The sequence below is a fragment of the Neomonachus schauinslandi genome, chromosome 3 (assembly GCF_002201575.2).
Source record: "Neomonachus schauinslandi chromosome 3, ASM220157v2, whole genome shotgun sequence".
Taxonomy (NCBI): Eukaryota; Metazoa; Chordata; class Mammalia; order Carnivora; family Phocidae; genus Neomonachus; species Neomonachus schauinslandi.
In genome coordinates, this window is record NC_058405.1 from 121,262,342 (window position 1) to 121,281,662 (window position 19,321).

A 19,321-nucleotide genomic window follows, 5' to 3' on the forward strand; every position below is an offset into this window, starting at 1 on the left:
GTTTGCATTGGCCGGTTCAATATGAGGGCCGGGCCAATGGCGAGGGCCAGCCTTCTCCTTCCGACCAATGGGGTTGGCGGGGAGCAGGTCCGGAGACGGCGGCGTGCTGACGTTCCCGGGAGCCCGGGGCTGGCTGGGCAGGCGGGCAGGCGGCTGGGCGGGCGGCGGCGCCGGCCTCTGGGCAGTAGAGGGGGCTCCGGGGCTGACTCCGTGTCGACGCCGGCCGCCGAGGCGGCACCATGGGCACCGGGTAGAGGGGCAAGTTGGCCACCGCCGCCGCCGGGGGTGGTGGGAGAGCCGCTTCGGGGGAGGGGGCGGGTGGGGGAGGGAGGGGCGGGCAGCCGCTTGGCCGCGGCACTTTTTTAATTTTTTCGGGTGCCGCAGCGGCGACCCCTCGGCGCAGATGTCCCTGATCCCCCGAGCGACGACGGGCGCAGCCTAACCTGGAAAGTAAGTGTGCGAGCTCGCGGGAGGGCGCGAAGACTCCTGCTCCCGAGACCTCCGGCCCGAGCCCTCTCGCGCCCGAGCCCGGACCTGCCCGTGAGGGGCGCGTGGGGGACGGGCGCCTCCCTCCCGTTACTCCGTCCCCACCGCCTCGCGGCCGCCTCGGCTTTCCTGCCCCGCCTCGCGTTCCTGCCCGCACTCGCCTGCCTGCTCCCCTCCCCCCAGCAGGCGCACAAGTTTCACCCTCCATTTGCTTTTCCCGGCTATTACTCTCCCCGGGTCTTCCCTGCACGCCGCGCAGGACCCTCCCCACGTTGGCTTTTTCGGATCCAGAGCCCCCAACCCCGAACTTCAGCGCCACGCCGAGCCCTCCCGGACGTCTGCCCCGAGGCTCCCCCGCTCCCGTCCGCCTGGCACGCCGCCCCGCGCCCCCAACACCGTGGGGCTCCCGCCGTCCCCAGCCCTCGGGGCGGTCTGTCCGTCCCTCCAGCTCCTGCATCCTGGCCCCTTTCCTTCCTCCCACGCCCCTGTTGCATGCGACCGCCTCGCATTTGCCCCCAGAGTCCCGCGCTCCTGCGGGTCCTGCCCACCCCCCTCTGGCCAGTGCGCCCCTCGCTCTTCGCGGCGTATCCTCACGCTCCACCCCTCCCGGTTCCCCAGCCCGGAGCTTCCCCGGCTGCCCTCCTGCGCCGCGGCTTCCCTCTCACCCTGCCAGGAGTTGAAGCGGAGCTGCGGCACCCCCCCACCCCAGGCGGTTCTGGTGTCCCTGCCCACCGCTGGGGCTGCCTCGCTCTCTCCCCGTTTCCCCCTACCCGGGAAGCGAGGGGTTGAGCGGCGGGGCCGGGATTTGGCTGCGTGTTGGCTGAGTGCGACAAACGGGGAGCGCGAGCAGTGGAGGCGCCGCGGCGGCCGTGGCCGCTCGGGGCGCAGCAAATAGGCAGGTGTGTGTGTCCGGGGGCGGGGGGGAGCGCGCCGCGGGCTCCTCGGCTGGCGACAGATTGTGCAGGAATGCGAGGAATGCACCAGGGGCATAGTCCACACGGCCCGCCGCGGCTGCACTAGCGCCTTCCCGGCCCAGCTCTCGCCGCGCAGCCAGAGGTCACCGGAGCATCTTCAGAGCTGGTGAGCTTAGCTCTACTCCTCTTCTCCCCTTGCCTCTCTCCATGCGGCAGAAAGGGCGGCGGAGGAGAAGCGCGGCAGTTCTGTTGGGCTTTAGCTAGCCTCTAGCCTCGGTTTTGCTGCATTGGTCTCCAGGACCGTGAATTTGAGGCGGATGGTGGTGTAGCCAAGGTTACTGATCATTGCACAAGGTTCTTGGCAAGTTTGGTTTGCAAGGTTAGAATAGTGCCTGGTTTTTACGAGTGTTTTCTGAAAACCTGCAGGAAAGGTGCCCAAGGTTCTTAGAGTAATGAGCTTGCAGCCAACGCATTTTAGCTCTATCAAAAATGCCTGTTAATGCTCACAGATAGGGATGTACTGCAAGAGAGAACTTGAATGCATCACTTTGCTGTCATAAGAATTGTAATTTTTTTCTCGTCATGCTGGGTTGTGTTTAGACCTCTTATAATACATAATGAATAGAAACAGAGAAGCAGTGTTTGGTCAGCGATGGGACAGATAGAACTGTCTGGTACAGTTAAATTCGGGGCGTGTCAGTTACCATTGGAAGTAACACGGGGACAACACAATCATGTATATTTCAAGATGCAATTTATTAGTTGAGGTCGCAGTTCTTTTTGTTACTGAGTTTGACTGAAAAAAAAATAAATACAGCCCCCAACTTTTAAAGAATGGTAATTATGTATAAATTCAGTAATGATTCATATACATTTTTGGTCAAATTTTATTTTCTTTAATGCAGAAAAGCAAATTTTTGACAGACGGTGCTTTTCTAGAATGGGGAAGTAGAAGACTGCTTCTCTTTTTGAATGTAGTATATTGTTATAGAAGTATCTTCTGGTGCCTCTGAAGCAGTTATGGAAATGGTAACATGAAAATGAGAACAACTGATGTCCAAAATAAGGTTTCTGGGTGTTGAAAAGCGTACTATGTGTGCCTTTGTTTGACACGGTGTGTTTTGGAGGTTGAGTTTACTATAAACCTCTCCACCCTTGGTTATTTTTGTATCAGATTCAGGAAATTAATAAGTTGATTGTCTCAGCTATCTTCCAATACCTACTTTGTGTGGATCAAATGCATTGAAAAGTATAAGATGATACCTTTTAGTTAAAGACTCAACAGAAAGGAAAAGTAGAAGAAAAAAACAAAACAAAAAACTTTGCACTGGGAAAGGTTGTGTGTCTTTTGCCTGCTACATTGTTTTTCAGGTATATCCTTAATCTGTAGATCTTCTAATTTAGAGATTTAACTGTAGAGTTAGTAACACTGTATAGGATATTGCAAGGTGTTTATAGATGCCAACAGGAAACTTGTTATGTAACAATATCACATTACAGCAGAGTTTAGCACCTGCTTATTTGATTTGATGTGAAAAGCACGTTGTTTCTCTGCTACATTAGAAATTGAAATAACTGGTTCAAGTGTATAGATAATGTATATATATGATGGTCTGTGCACATAGTTTTACCTGCTTCAAGTAAAGGTAGGCTTTCAGTTAGAAATATATTCTAGTTGTTGTAGATATTTGAAGAGAAGTTTCAAAACTGGTAATCATTCACAACCAGTAACATAAACTGTGTTTTGACCAAAGTATATCCCCTCACCAACCCCCACTATTATATAAGGAGAAGGTGCAGCATTTTGAGTATTGTATGTTAACACTGAAGATTCTAAATTGTGAAACTAAGTGTCCAGTTATCTTAATTCTTACCTATGCTGGTTTTGAAGGGAGGTAGTGGGGCAGAGTAGTAGTGATGGTAAACATAAGAGAAGGCAAGCAGAAAGTAGGAGCAGCCAGCATTCATGGGGGGGGATGTTAGTGCTGCGTTTACAAGCTAAATAAGCCAAATCTAATTCTCATATATTTTGACTTAAAAAAAACTACTTTCCAATTCAGTTTAATAAAAACTTTAGTAATTGTTTGACCTTAAGTATTTGAATTAAGTCTATATTAAGTCAGAATTGCAGTTTTTTTTTCTTCTCTATACAAATTGGGAAAATAAATTTAAAACTTTTACATTCATTTCATTAAAAAATCCAGTTATTGCCAATTTTAAAATTGAATTATTTCCTTGTTGTTGGCCAAGAATTGATTTAAATAGAGAATTTTCGTATCCTGGATGATGTGAATCATTTAAGTCCAGTCTCACCGGACTGCTTTGAAATATTAAGATATTTTGAGAATGCTCTCATGTTTTTTCCTATTTCAATCGAGAGGTAAATCCCTAATTTGCTTAATTCTAAAATGGAATCATAATAAGTCATATCTTCATTATTAACTGGAAGATAAGATAGAGGTTATTCTAGGGTTATTCCAGGACATAAACGTTCATGGAATTGTATGTCACTTTGGGAAGTTTCTTTCACGCCTTCCATGTACGGGGAGATAATTACTGCTGCAGTGTGTTCAGTGGCTTTGTAGTGCCTTTCCCGCAAGAAGGGGGAAGAAGGATCTGATACAGAACACCAGTGGACTGGTTATATGTGGGAAACTAGGTAACTATTTCATGCCCAAACTGTAACTACAAATAGCTGCAGAGAGAGAGAGAGAGAGCACGAGCGTGTGAGGAAGTAAAACTTTAAGCATAACTGGATGTCAGGCTTCATAAACTGCCAGTAAGTGGTGGTATCAATCTGCAGGTCAATTTCATGCCCATCTGTAAGAAATAACAGGTTTCTTTTAGGATAAGGAGATGAGGCCCTAGGTCACAAAGAGCAATGATTCATGTGCTTACTGGTTTCATTTGAGAAGTTGTATGACTTTCAAATATTGTTTACATTATCACTTTAATAATTCAGTGGAATTATCTTCATCTTTTGGGGCTATGTTATCATAACTAAATTGAGGATGTTACATAATGTTGCTCTTCAGTTTGCTGCAGACATTCCCTTTGTCATTGGTTTAAGTTTTTTCTTTTTATAATTTAGATTTACTTTTATTTGGTACACTAATAAATGTTAGCTACAGTCCTGATCATTTTATTATTCAGTCTTGATAATATTATAGTTTATTGTGACTAATACATAATGATTCACTGCAGATGATAAAATGTCATTAGAGATTGGATTGTAAATTTTTACTACTATAAAATATGTAAATTAAAATATGGAAGTGTCTGAATTATTTTAAGTCATGTCATTGTGAAACATTTTTCTTGAACTGAATAATACCTGCCTATCAGGTAGATGCCAATCCCTGTAGGCAGATATTATATCATATAGCCCTCATAAAGTCCAGAACTTCCAAATGAAGGGTGGGGAGGAGGGGAGGGGGCAAGTGAATCAATAACCCTCTTTCTTCGACAGCCAAGGCATGTTTGACTTCTATAATTATTGTCTGTGTTAAATATAAATTTAGTAAGTTGTAAATATCCAAGGGAGTTTATTCTGTTCTTCCCTGATCTGGATCCCCTCCCTTACCTCCCCCCCCCCCCCAACACACACACACCACCACCCAATGCATCTATCTGCTTGGAGAGGCAGAGAAAGCCCCTTTTCAGGTGCCGCTTAATAAAGAAGTTGGTGCTTAGTGTTCCAAGTTGAATTTAGAGTGGATGTGAGTTTTTATCATAAAAATGGCATTATATATGAAACTTAGGTAAAATGTGTAGTTGAAGAGGAGTTATCAGAGTATTGTGAAGGCTTTGGGGGCATGGCCTGGAATTTGGCATACTGTTTTTCATAGACATCCACAACTGACTTACAAATAGACTTAAAACACTGGGTAAGTGGTGTCTGAAATTCTGGTCCATTGTAAGCTCTCTTAAATTGCAAGCATTGGGCCGGGTGGGGGGCGGAGAGGGTGAGAAGCACGCTACTCCAGAAATTAGATCTAAATCTATGGCGACAAACCATTTGAAACATTTGGGTTTATAGCTTCCTTCTTTTGAAAATGCAGGGTTTGGATTGCATTTCAGCTCAAGGTTTCCAAAGTCCCTCAGTGTTTTTTGTTTTTTAAGAAAAGGTTTCCTAAGCATTCGCTTATATAATCAGTCCTGTTTCGCCTCCTACTGCAAATCATAGCAACAAGATAGTTGGGGTTCTCTTTTGAGACTTTTGAATCTCCGCTCATCTTAAATTGTTACTGTTTTGTTTTTCCTTTTTTAGCAATGTCATTTTGGGAAGTGAGGAGAGGGATTAAAGCATATAATGTTTTCAGGGTCTTGGCTGTCTACCTCCACCCCTCATCCAGGATTAACCCTGGTAGTTTAGGCCAAAAAAGTCCTCGGGCTTTCACCTTGACACTGAGTGAAATCCATAAAAAGTGTCATTAAGGCAGTGAGTGAGGTATCCGGTTAGTAGCTGTTTATTTGCTAGGTGTGCGACTTGGTAAATTATATAATCTCTGTGGATCTCATTTTACTCATTTGTAAAACAGAATGGTAAAAATATCCACCTCAAATGGTTGTTGTGAGGATTAAATGAGTTAATACATGTAAAGCATTTCCAGCTCCGGGGCAGCTCTTAATACATTTAAGTCATTATTCTTACATTGTGGTACTTAATGATACTTCTCTTTTTTTAAAGCTTTATTTATTTATTTTTAGAGAGTGGCGAGGGGGGGTGAGGGAGAGAGAGAACCTCAAGCAGACTCCCCACTATGTGCAGAGCCTAAAGCAGGGCTCAATCCCAGGACCCTAAGATCATGACCTGAGCCTAAAGGAAGAGTTGAACGCTAAACCAGCTGAGCCACCCAGGCACCCCCTTAATGATACTTTCTGTAGCTTCTACTATATAGCAGGCAAATTATTGGCTTGCTTTCTATGATCTTAGTCAACAGGATTATGAATCTGAATGCAATATTTCAGGGAAGAAATAAACTACTAAAGAGAAATTATGAGCTTGATAGTTTGTCAGAGATTGCCCATAAGGAAGAGAATCCAGCAAAATAAATCAAAGAAGGGCCTTTTTAAAATAGGGAAGTTAGTACTTTCTTTTTTTTTAGGTAGGCAATACGTAGAGGCATGTAAAACACTGCTAAACCACCACATGTAAGAGATTTGGTTAAACATTCCTTAATAAACTGTTACGTTTAAAAGGTAAAGACTGATTGTATTATATTGCAGGGGTCAGAGTGGAAGCCTTGCAAAATGTAAAACATACCTTTTAAATAAATACATAACTATTGCATTTATAATTCTAAGTAGTAGTCATTTTATGCAATGTCCTTGCTAGTCAATTCGTGAAGAAAATCCTAGTGTTTTATGGACTTATATGTAGCCTGCAGCTTGTAAATTAACTTTTTAAGCTGCCTTTTCTGTCCAGAATTGGTCACACTTGAAATTGGCAGGAAACTGCCAAAGCAAGAAGGACTAGAAGAGAAGTTCGGAAGACACTTGATATAATAAAAACAACAGACAGACAGTGGTTTAAGAGATATGAAGAGTGTCCAGTTCTAGACCTGGCTGTACTACTAAGCTGTGTGTGTCCCATGGGTGAGTCATTTAACTCCTGGGCTCTAGTTTTCTCATGTATAAAATAAGGGAGTTGGACTAGATGCTCTCTAGAGCTCTAGTACTTATATTTCACTATTCTTAGAACATTACGCATCTCATTCATTTCATTTTTCCTTCAGCAAAAATGAACACTGTCTTCTCAAGAATTATTATAATTTACTCTTTGTAGTAGGGGAGAAACTTCAAGTTGTATACCTGAAATGCTCAGCTCATAAACATATGTGTTGTAGCTAGGCAGATATTTGACCCCATACTGGCTGAGTTAGTAGTTAACCTCTTGGATTTGTTTGTTAAGTCAGTCTCTTGTGCACTTTTGAGGCTTAACCCCTAATTGAGCCTAAATTTTCTGGAAGTTAGATAGAAACAGAAGGGGATTTAGATAGTGGTTAGAGGGGACTAGTCTTGTTAAAATGAGAAAAACCCACTTACCATTTGCTTTGGTTTGATTTGTTCTCAAAGAAATTAACTGAGATGAAGTTGTTCTCTGAAAGCATCTTGCTTTTCCATGAATACTTTATGTGCCTAGGAACTCACTAATTCATATCTCATTAAGGAATATAGGTATCTTTCATTTAGTTCTAATCTTTGCATATAGACAACATACCAGTGTTCAGAAACTGATGGATTTCAACAGAATGATATTGTACTTGAATTTGTGCTCTTCAGTTTGTATTGTTTTGGTTTTTTTTGGGGGGGGGGGGAGATTGTTTTGTTTTGTTTTTAAACAAAAACTCCATTGAAGAGAGCTGCTTCTAGATCCTGCTCCCCTACAAAAGGGAAAAAAAATCCTTATAGAACTTAATATATGTATACATCCATAAATAGTAGTTTAAAAATACTGAGATTGACTTTTCCTTTGCTAATGCATTAAGTACATTACTTTCAGAAAGAGAATCAGTTATACTACTAATGTATGCAATATTAAATGAATTTTCAGTGTCATGATCAAAGTAAACACTTGAATAGGCTTTCCAGTTTCCATACCGTCACAAGAATTAGAGACACTCATGTAAAATAGAAACCAGTAATAACCACTTTGAAGTGAAGTGCATCATATTTTCTGACACCTGTACCCTGCATTGAATGGGGAAAAAAGGACTGATCTAGTTGGAAGTAACTTCTAATTCCTGAGTACCAACAGGAATCCAAGCAAGGGGACTAAACACAATTAGTGCTTCATATATTTACTGGAGCCCTACTGTGTGTGAAGTATTGTGTTCTCTTTTGAATACCTCTTATTTAAAAATATATAGGATTCATTTTAGCTCCTTCCAAGCAACATTCATTAGTCCCCTGCTCTGTATCAGACTGTGGTAGGCCTCATGGCCAAATAATGATTTCCCCCAGGGGTTTTATCATCTGTGTTGGATTCAGTATTGAGAGTCTCCATCTTTAAGGAACCTGTGATTAATTTTACAATGTAGTTGGGAAAGATAAGACACATGAACTGGAAAAAAATGTCCTAGAAAACTTCAGTATATAAATAAACGTGTAAAATTTTTTTGTAATTGTTAAAAAGAGCTGTAAAATGATTTTGTATTTACTAGGTTTTAGCTAAATCTACTTTTTAGGTATGTGTTATTTGATACATTACCAGAATCTAGATAGACACCTGCTGCATTAACCACTGTCAGTGGCTTTCATTGGAAAAAAAACCTGTATCCGAAAAAGTGCTCCCTTACCAATAATAAGATAGAGATTTCAGAAAAGGTTTTAATCATAAACTTGATTGTTTTGGTTATATTTCGTAGAATACCACACAGCCTATATGAAATAATTGATCGTGGTGAAAATGAAATATTTATGAAAAACCATAATTTATTCTTTAAGACTTGCCATTTTAAGGAAGTTCTCTTTTCATACAGCACTACTTTGGTTTTTGTGTTTTGTGCTTTTCTTGATTCTTTATGCAATTTGCCTTTATAAGTCCAGACTTATTATCTATTATTGAAAATACTCCCTTCCATTGTTATGAATAAACACAAGAATGTTTTGAAAATCTCTTGTGACATCTGCTAGAATAAATAGTCTCATTGAATCTTACCTTGAATCTCAGACTGATGCACTGATGGGAATTTTCCACTTATTGTCAATTTGTCAATGACTGAATAAGCAGAAAAGTCAGTTTTTTTAAAGCATTGAAAAAGGAATCAGAAAACCCGGTTGGACTTGCACAAGAACTGTTATTATTTTGAGACCTGTGACAAACAGCTCAGCTGTTAAATGTCTAATTCAGACTGTTGGCAGATGAAAAATATGTGTTGGTCTGAAATCTTTGGACAGTATATTGGCAGGTGTCAGTCTTCAAAAATACTGTTTGTGGGTCATTTGATTGGAGCTCTGAACACAGTTTTCCATGGAAGTGACATAAATTCAGAAATTGACCATCCTAAGATGTAACTGGAATATATTGGTTTTAGGATTCCCATCTTTCTCCTCCTCCTCCTCCCAGCTGCTCAACAGTAGGGACTTACTCTTGGCCTTTAGTCTTTCTAGATACCTTGTATGAATAAATTAGTTGTTTTGTTTTTTTTTTAAGATTTTATTTATCTGACAGAGAGACAGACAGCCAGAGAGAGAACACAAGCAGGAGGAGCTGGAGAGGGAGAAGCAGGCTTCCCGCGGAGCAGGGAGCCCGACGTGGGGCCCGATCACCTGAGCTGAAGGCAGACGCTTAACCATCTGAGCCACTCAGGCGCCCCAATAAATTAGTTTTTTAAAAAACATTTTTTTTTTTAGTATAGTTGACACACAATATTACATTAGTTTCAGGTGTACCACATGGTGATTCAACTTGTCTGTATGTTATGTGATGCTCACCCCAAGCGTTAGCTATTATCTGTCACCATCCTGCGGTATTGCAGTATCACTGACTTTATTCCTTATGCTGTGTCTTTTATTCCCATGACTTATTCATTCCATAACTGGGAACTTGTATCTCTCCCTTTCACTCATTTTGCCCATCACCCCTCCCTTCTGGCAACCATCAGTTTGTTCTCTGTGTTTATAGGTCTGATTCTGCTCTGTTTACTTTTTTTTTTAGATTCCATATATAAGTGCAGTCATGGTCTTTGTCTTTCTCTGACTTATTTCACTTGGCGTAATACCCTCTAGATGCATCCATGCTTTCTCAGACGGCAAGATCTCATCCTTTTTTATGACTATGTAATATTCCATTGTGTATATATGCCACATCTGCTTTATCCATTCATCTATGGATAGACACTTGTTGCTTCCATATCTTGGCTTTTGTAAATAATGCTGCAGTAAACATAGAGGTGCATGTATCTTTGTGAATTAGTGTTTTCATTTCCTTTATGTAAATACCCAGTGGTGGAATTCCTGGATCACGTGGTATTTTTATTTTAAATTTATTTTTAATTTTTTATATACTTTTTTTAAAAGACTATTTATTTGACAGAGAGAGAGAAAAAGCAAGGGGAGTTGCAGGCAGAGGCAGAGGGAGAAGCAGGCTCCCCGGTGTGCAGGGAGCCTGATGTGGGGCTCGATCCCAGGACCCTGGGATCATGACCCTAGCCAAAGGCAGACACTTCACCAACTGAGCCACCCACGTGCCCCTATTTTTAATTTTTTAAGGAACTTCCATACTGTTTTCCACAGTAGCTCTACCAGTTTACATTACCACCAGCAATGCATGAGAGTTCCTTATTTTCCACATCCTCGCCAACACTTCTTATTTCTTGTCATTTTGATGTTAGCCATTCTAACTGGTGTAAGGTGATGACTCATTGTGGTTTTCATTTGCATTTCCCTGATGATCAGTGATGTTGAACATTTTCTCACATGTCTGTTGTCAATTTGTCAATGACTGAATAAGCAGAAAAGTCAGTTTCTTCTTTGGATGTCTTCTTTGGAAAAGATCAGTTCAGATCCTCTGCCCATTTTTTTTTAGTCAGATGGGGTTATTTTTTGGTGTTGAGTTGTGTAGGTTGTTTATATATTTTGGATATTAACCCCTTATGAGATATATCTCCTGCAAATATCTTCTCCCATGAATGAATGACTTGTAAATTACAATTTTTGGAAATTTTACAAACTACTTTTGTAAACTGTTTGGTTTTAGACCCTCAAAACTGTTTATCATGCATGTTTCAGTGGAAAAACTGCATTTGCCTTTTAAAAGAAAATGACCTTTATAATACAACTTTCCAGATAAGTAATTCATTATATCAAATTCCTTACTAAAAATCCTCAATTAGAAGGTTTAAAACAGATTGATTCCTGTTCATATTAATTTTAATTGCCTGGATTATAACTATGGTGACATGAATTTACATAGTACTCTTTCTCAAACTATTCATATGCAGCCATCAAATACTAAGACCAGCTTGGTCAGGCTTTGGCAGTATGACTGAGGAAACTTTGTGTCCTTGTCTTTTGTGAATTAGTAATAACTTTTATATACTCAGCTGATGAATTGAGGTCAAAAGTAGATGTAATTTTAAAAATGTGAAGTTTTTCAAAGGAAAAAATGTTACTAAAATGGTATAATTCATACTCTAAAACTGCATAAACATTAGAAGTATTAAAACAAGGAAATTTCATAGCTCGTTTTAGCCCAGTGGGTGTAGCAAACCTTTGTTTTGTTTTAATAGTGTAGTTAGAAATACTCATACATTTTGGTGGTCCTTCCCCCAACTTCAAGTAATCACAGTGGTAAAATTTGAATAAGTAATACTTTTTAAAAATTAAGTTTTATTTGTGAGATTTTTATGAACTTAGATGCAGTTTTAAGAAACTGTACAGAGATCCTGGGTACCCTTTACCTGGTTTCCCCCAGTAGTAACATTTTGCAGAACTGTACTACAGTGTTACAAGCAGGATATTGACTTTGATACAGTCAAGATAGAGAACATTTCCATCACTACAAGCATCCCCCATGTTGCCCTTTTATAGCCACGCCCTCACTTCTCTTTCACCCTCACCCACTCCTCAGTGTCTAGCAACTAATTGTCCTCCATATAATTTTGTTATTTTAAGAATGTTATATAAATAGAATTATACAGTATGTAACTTTGGAGTTTTTTGCTTATTTTTTGTTTTTACTCAGCATAATTCGTTAGAGATTTATTCAGGTTATTAAAAGTATCTCTTCTGTTTTATTGCTTTGTAATACACAATATGGATGTACCCCAGTTTGTTTAATCATTCACCTGTGGAGGACATCTGGGTTATTTTTAATTTATAATAATTTTCAATTTATAAATATAACTGCTATAAATGCATACAGCTTTCTGTGTTATCATAAGCTTTAGATTTCAGCTGCAATTGCTGGATTGAATTATACATATATTTTTAAAGATTTTATTTTTAAGTAATCTCTACACCCAACATGGGGCTCAAACTCACATGCTCCACCAACTGAGCCAGTGAAGCTCCCCTGAATTACAATTTTTTTTGAAGCTTTCTTTCCGTAATTATACATTGAATCACATTAATCAGTAATTTAAAAGTTAGGTAAATTATAAAAACCTGTCTATAAAATATATAGACAGCTTGTCTATTAAATATATATAAAGTTTCTTATTTTTGTTACTGATTTATAAATACTACTATGAGTTTACCTCATTTTTAGCAGAACTCCATCATTCATTTTAAATGGAAATCATGAAGTTGCTTTGTAGCAATTTCAGTGTTTGTGTTTTTCTGTTTTGTTTTGGACAGCAGGTATATTCAATTTCTGGTAACAATTCTGTATTTTTAAATGCAATTTTTAACATTGGGTTTTGTTCTGAATTTCGTCTATGTAGGATGTAAGTAATCATAGGTAATGGTCTTCCAAAAAAGATGTTTATTGTGTACCATGCTAACAGGCAAAGTGGGGAAGTACAATGAAGACAGCAGTTTCCTTGTATGTGATTGGAATTGATCCAGTTGTCAAGTGGAAGACAACAAGCATACCTGATATTTTTAAAGGCAAGGATTCTTCTTCTTTCCTAGAAAAGAAGGTATTTTTTAAAGCACAGTTCTCTCACTCTTTCCCCTTCTCCCCACCGCCTGCTTTTTGCATGATTATATGCAGTTTCTGCCATAGAAAAATGTTGAAATTGTGTCAGGCCTAAATAAAGTCTTTGCTATTGATAATTTGATTTTTTGAATTAATGTCCTTTCTGCCTGGAATGTCAAATATGTTTCTCTCCATAGTTTAAAATACCACCAGATCATTTAATTAGTCTTATATCGTGTTCTGTATTATATTTTTAGTCTAATATTTTTATCAATGCTTTTAGCATTCATGGTCTTCCGAAATCATAGCTGAGCAGACAATTGATGACCGTGAGCAACCCTAAAATACAGCTTATACAGTAACATTCTTTTTTAACACTGCTTTTAAAGATTTGATCCTTTCTATATTTGAATGATACAACCTCAGCACCCTTTAATTTCCCAGCAGTATGATCTTCCCAACAATTTGTATATTTCCTGAAGGCTTTTCTATAGGTAACTAGTATGCCTGCCCTCGCTGCCTAGTGAGCCCATGTTTTTTTTGTCTTCAAGGTCTAACTAGTGACCCTCTCTTAGTAAAGCCTCCTTTGGCCCTTCTTTTCTTGACACTTTGGGTGTAACTGTGCTATGAACATGTGTCACATTGTTTTCAAGTTGTTTCTGTGTCTCTTTTCCTGGCTGTGTTGTAAACCCTGGTCAGGTTAGAGCTGTGTCACAGCCATCATTATAGCTCTCACATAGCAATGTGCCTACCGTATATTACACACCAGATGCCTGCTTTGGGTGAATGAACAATTAAATACTTTGTTTATAACATTAGTTGTCCCTGCCTCCCCTAACCTTCAGTGACTCCTGGTTGTTTACCCTGCAGGATAGTTTCAAACTCCATACCCTGCCTACCATTTAAGTCCCTTTACAATGAAACCCTAGTTACTCTCCTTCCTGAACCTTCCACATGAGCAAAACTAGTTTCTACTCACTGTTCGTTGCCTTCTTGCACCCTACGTTTAAGTCTTTCACAATCCTCCAAAACCTAGTTCAGATATTTCCTTGTGTGGGTGACTCTCAGACCACCCTGGCTGACTGTCCTCTCTCCTCCAAATGTTTTTACTTGTACTCTGGCTTTTAATGATGAACTCCCCATGATGGTTTTTCTCTTGTTGTATTGGATTGTAAATCTCTACCTATTAATTTCTCTTGTCTCTTTCTCCCAAGTAGATTATAGTCTCTTGAGGGAAGGGTCCTTGTCTTGCACATTCGCTGTTCCAAGCGACACTTTTCAAGTCGAAGTCATTCAGGAAGTAGAGGTTGTGTCTGCTGGTGATGTTGGCAGGCAGGATTAACCTCTAGTTTAGGCATACTGAAATGTCCATGAAAAGGCAGTGTCTCATTTGTCCTTTCATTAATAGTTATTTGCATAGCACCTAGCATGTAGCAGTCTTTAGTATATGTCATTTAGATATTTTGATGACCTCGGTAGCCAAATAAGCTACACCAAAATGAAGTTTTTATTTTTTTAATTTTAATTTTTTATTTAAATTCAGTTAATTAACATATAATGTATTAGTTTCAGAGGTAGAGGTCAGTGATTCATCAGTCTTATATAATACCCATTGCTCATTACAGCACGTGGCCTCCTTAATATCCGTCACCCAGTTACTCCATCCCTCCACCCTTTTCCCTTCCAGCAGCCCTCAGTTTGTTCTTTAAAAGACCCCATCTGTGAAATAGGCTGTATTAAGTGGGATTTTGCTTCTCTAAGTTACTGTCTTTTATTTTTATATAGTACCATCACATATTGAAAAGAGTGAAACCTGTGGCTGAGAAAACAAACTTTTACCTTTTGAAATTTTTGTTTAACAATGAAAAGACTATATGCTTCTGAAGCTACAGAGCTGTGATGTCCATTATGGTAGCTACTGACCACATGGGCTATTTAAATTTTTTAATTAAAAATTTAGTTTCTTATCCTCACTGAGCACATGTTAACTGCTGGATAACTATATATGGCAAGTAGCTATTATAATAGGCAGATGTTCTGTCATTGCAGAAAATTCTGTTGCAACTGGTATAGAGAGTAGCTGGGACCAGATATAAATAAAGAATAAAATTGTAGATGCTTTTAGAGTAACAAAGCAACATAGCATAGCTTTACAGTCTTCAAAATATTTGTATTAATATTCATTTAATCTTTTTAATAACTTTAAAATAGGTGATCTGTGACCTTCATTTCACATGCAAGGAAATTGTGAGCATCACAGTGGGGAATAAAAAGAGTAACTCTTAAAGGGCATCAAAATATACTGTAAGTTTAATTTGTGGTTCAGTTCTTCATACTGAAAACAGTTATTTAGTAGTAAATATTTGATTAATGAATTATGGAAAGCATTTGATGTACATGAATGTATGTTATTTTTGCTTTCATTTAAAATCCCACCAAGTTAAAAAAAAAATCTCAGTTGGTTTCCTTTTGAAATTTTCAAGAGAGCTCTGTGAATTCTAGTCAGTAACCATTTTTTTCTGAGGCCCTGTGCTAGGCGTGAGGAGGGATGTGGAAGTGATGCAAAAAAGGCCTAATGCTTTGTTAATGTCCTACACTAAGGATATTAGCTCTTAAAAGTGATGTTATAGTAGCAGTTGAGCCTCACAGATCCCAGAAATGTCACTACTGATTACAGAAAAGTTTGATTGTCTTCACGTATGTAGCAACTTCAAGTCCTCCAGAGCCTTTTACTCTCCTTCATTCCATCTACATGCTGAGACCTATAGGGGCAGCAAAGGTACAAAAGGCAAAGAACTCAGGAAGTTTGTATTAAAACTTTTCCATAATTCTGGGGATAAAAGAAGGAAAACAGTTGTGCTGAAGAGCTTCCATTTGTAATTTTGCTTTGAAAATTTTAAAATTAGGGGCACCTGGGTGGCTCAGTCAAGCGTCTGCCTTCGGCTCAGGTCATGATCCCAGGGTGCTGGGATCAAGCCCCGCATTGGACTCCCTGCTCAGCAGGAGCCTGCTTCTCCCTCTCCCTCTGCCACTCCCCCTGCTTGTGCGCTTTCTCGCTCGCTCACTCGCTCTCTTTCTCTCTCTCTGTCAAATAAATTTTAAAAAAAATTTTTTTAAAGAAAATTTTAAAATTAAAAACTGCCTGGAACACATAGAAATTTGGGTATATGGAGTAGGTTAACCCACATGCACAATTTAATTCATTTAGTATATAGACTGTCCCCTTGCTTCATAGTCATAGGGAAGTTAAAGCAGAGTCCTCCCTCTTCTCTTGTTTCTCCCTTTAATGCTGATTTAAGACCCAGATATTTCTTTTTTAAATTTTTTAATTTTAAAAAATTTTTTTACTTAAATTCAATTAATTAACATATAGTATATTATTAGTTTCAGAGGTAGAGTTCAGTGATTTCATCAGTTTTATATAATACTCCATGCTCATTACGTCACGTGCCCTCCATAATGTCCATCACCCAGTTACCCCATTCTCCCAACCCCCAAGACCCAGACATTTCATCTGATTTTAAACATCCATAAATTAACTTCAAAGCAAAAAAGCTGACATACAATTTGAGTTGTTTTAAATTGATATATCTTAACATTTCACGTTTTAAATATTTAACACGTAACAGACCTATGTGACATAGGCTATGGTTTTATTTTTCACTGCTTTTTAAGAAATGAGGTGATTGACCCACCTCACATGCATACTAGGCTGTAACTAGTGTGCAGGCCACTTCCCTGCTCTGACTCAGTTTGGTTGTAAAGACATGAGAACTGATAGAGTCTGTCTGAAGATAGTTTTTCATTTACCTTTTTGGGATTCATTTTAACTTTCACTTTTGTACTAAGCCTCTTAAAGCTTTTTGGAGCAGAGAAAATTGCTGAGGAAGAATGCATTTTTATTCTGTATCTTTTAGAAACCATTTGATAAGCTATATTTAAGTTTTGGCTATCTTGTAGAATGAGCCTGAATAATTTAAGCATGTTTAATTTTTCAATAATCAGAAGTGTTTAAATGCTTTTGTTAGGTTTAATGTGGTAACTTAAATGGAATTACTTTTCAATAACTAGTACTGCTTTTCTTTGAAATAATGCTTAGTTCGATAAATGGCAGTTAATAGAAGAAGGAAATTATCCTGATTTTGTAACTATGAATGAGATTGGAGAAATAGTAAAACAGGCATTCATTGATATTTAGGTTGGATGTTACTGCTTATGTCAAATCAACTAGATGAAGAGATGACTCTTACTTCCAGTATGTCTCCCCTCATATGTGTGATGAGCTTCTGTTACTGCAGTGATGTGCACAATTTGAAATAAAGCACAGTTCTTCGTGTCAGCACTTGAAGGCTTTTTTTTTGACAACAAGCAAAATGTTAGACATTTCAGTGTGAATAGCTCTCATGATCCAGAAAATACGAGCAGACAATTTAATTGTTCTTGACTGTAAAAATTAAATCTGATTCTAAATTTAATCCAGGAATCTATTCATGTAGGATTTTTCCCTTATTTTAAGCAGAAATTAAACTTGCATGTCTAAGCAACAACATTGATGTAACATTCAGAAGAAAATTCATGCTAAGTGATTTATAACCCATCTTTACTCACCAATTATTATTAATCCTATTATTTGACTTCCTCACTCCCATCCATAGCCATGCTCACACCATCTTTAGAACTTTTCTTCCACTAAGCCCTCTCTTGGGCCATGATTATTTCTTCTTGACCCTTAAGGCCTTGGAAGATTCCTCTGTCCTGGGTGACTCTAGTAGTGTTTGTTGAAAGGGGCTTCGACTGTCAGCCTGGGACTTAGGGTAGGAGCAGGGTCTTGAAGCTGTGTTTATAACAAGCATGGTGTTTTTAAGTTAGACTGTTCATAAAATAGGGTGACCTAGCTCTACTGCCAGAAGTTCCCAGATGCAATGGGCTTTCACCAGTCTCCTAAGACAGCCAGGCTTTTTGCCCTACCCTCAGCAGTTTAAGGCTTTGTTCCATAGTAGAGATAGGAGAGGGGGATCCAGGCAAGATTTTGTGCCTTTCCCACAGCAGCTGCTGTTCTGTGCACCAGGCTTGCACCTAGTGGGAGGTTGTCTGAGGACTCTCATTGTTGGCCCCTGGGGAGGTCCATGTAGGGGAAACCTGAGTGTGAAGTCACCTCTTGTCTGTGGCGCTACCGGATTCTGTGTTCTCTTGCTTTCCCACATTCAGACTTTACCTATTTGCTAAAAATTCTAACTCATTTCTTACTGGCATTCAGCATCATCTGCTCAGGTAAGCCAGTCTGTCCTTGGAGGTGCCTCTCATCCTTTAATTCCAGGTTAGTTGGTCATACTGAGGTTTCAGCTTTTTGGTGGGTTGGAAGAAAATTGTGAATTAGCAGATTGTGTGGTGTTTTGTTGGTGCTATCAGGGTGAGATCTCTGCTCTTCCTCTCTCCTGGAAGAAATGTTACAAGTACTTTTATAGCGGGTTTGAAGAAGATAATCTTTCTACTTGAAATGCCGAGAACCCATGGCTCCACTCTTTAAATCCTTTTATTGGAGCTTTTTTATTTTTTGATAGCCTATGGTCCATGTCCCCACTAAGTTGTGGACTAAATGTCATGAAACTGGCTTTATTCTTTTTTTTAATCTTTAGCACCCAGCAGAGTACCTGGCACAGAATAGGTACTCTGTTTCTAGACATTGTAGTAGCATTTTAACTTAAGTAAAGGCATTTTTCTTATTGTATCTAATGATGGCAGCATATTCTGTGTCCTGTCCAAATCCCATGGCACTCACCATCCGCTCATTGTCTTCTGACCCAATAGCTTCCTACTGCAGGTCCCTGGGATTTTTAGCCTGAAGGCTTTCTCTGCCTCCAGCATTGGCTCAAGTGAGTCCTGCCAGGAGGTTGTCACCTGTAGGAGCCCTAGCAGCCCTCAACCATTAACAAACAGGAGCTGGACCAGTAGCCTCTTCACCCCTTACATGAGGTATCTCTGAGGCCTGTCCTCTGCAGACTTCAGAAGTCCCCAAAAAGCATGAGCTCTACTTGCTCACAGCACTAACCTGCTCATTAATGCATGCTGTACTGATGTCCTTCCCTGGCCTGTCTCACTTGTCCAGCTGCCAAGTCAATTATTTATACTCAAATCCTTGGGGTCTCATTCTGGGGAAGTTCAACTCAGTGTGGAGACTTAAAATTTACATAAATATTTAGACACTTGAAGTAGTTCTATATATTAGGAACAGTCTACAAAATCAAGGAGACTTGAGTTTATACAAACTTTTATTTATTTATTTATTTTGGGGAGCAGTTATAGCTTTCAGCAGATTTTCAGGTGGTTCTTTGCT

At 39.5% G+C, this 19,321-nt stretch overlaps 1 protein-coding gene across 3 annotated transcripts in view; it reads left to right on the forward strand.

The window, feature by feature from the left end:
• The first annotated feature begins 328 nt into the window (after positions 1 to 328).
• Positions 329 to 19,321, forward strand: part of PKP4 (plakophilin 4) — a 234,035-nt gene continuing 215,042 nt past the window's right edge. For 2 of the 3 annotated variants that reach the window (XM_044913652.1, XM_021703316.1), the window contains exon 1: positions 344 to 450. The gene's annotated coding sequence lies outside the window, so the exon portion shown is untranslated. Of the gene's footprint in view, positions 451 to 19,321 lie in introns of all 3 variants that reach the window. The other variant, XM_021703314.1, reaches the window with a different exon arrangement.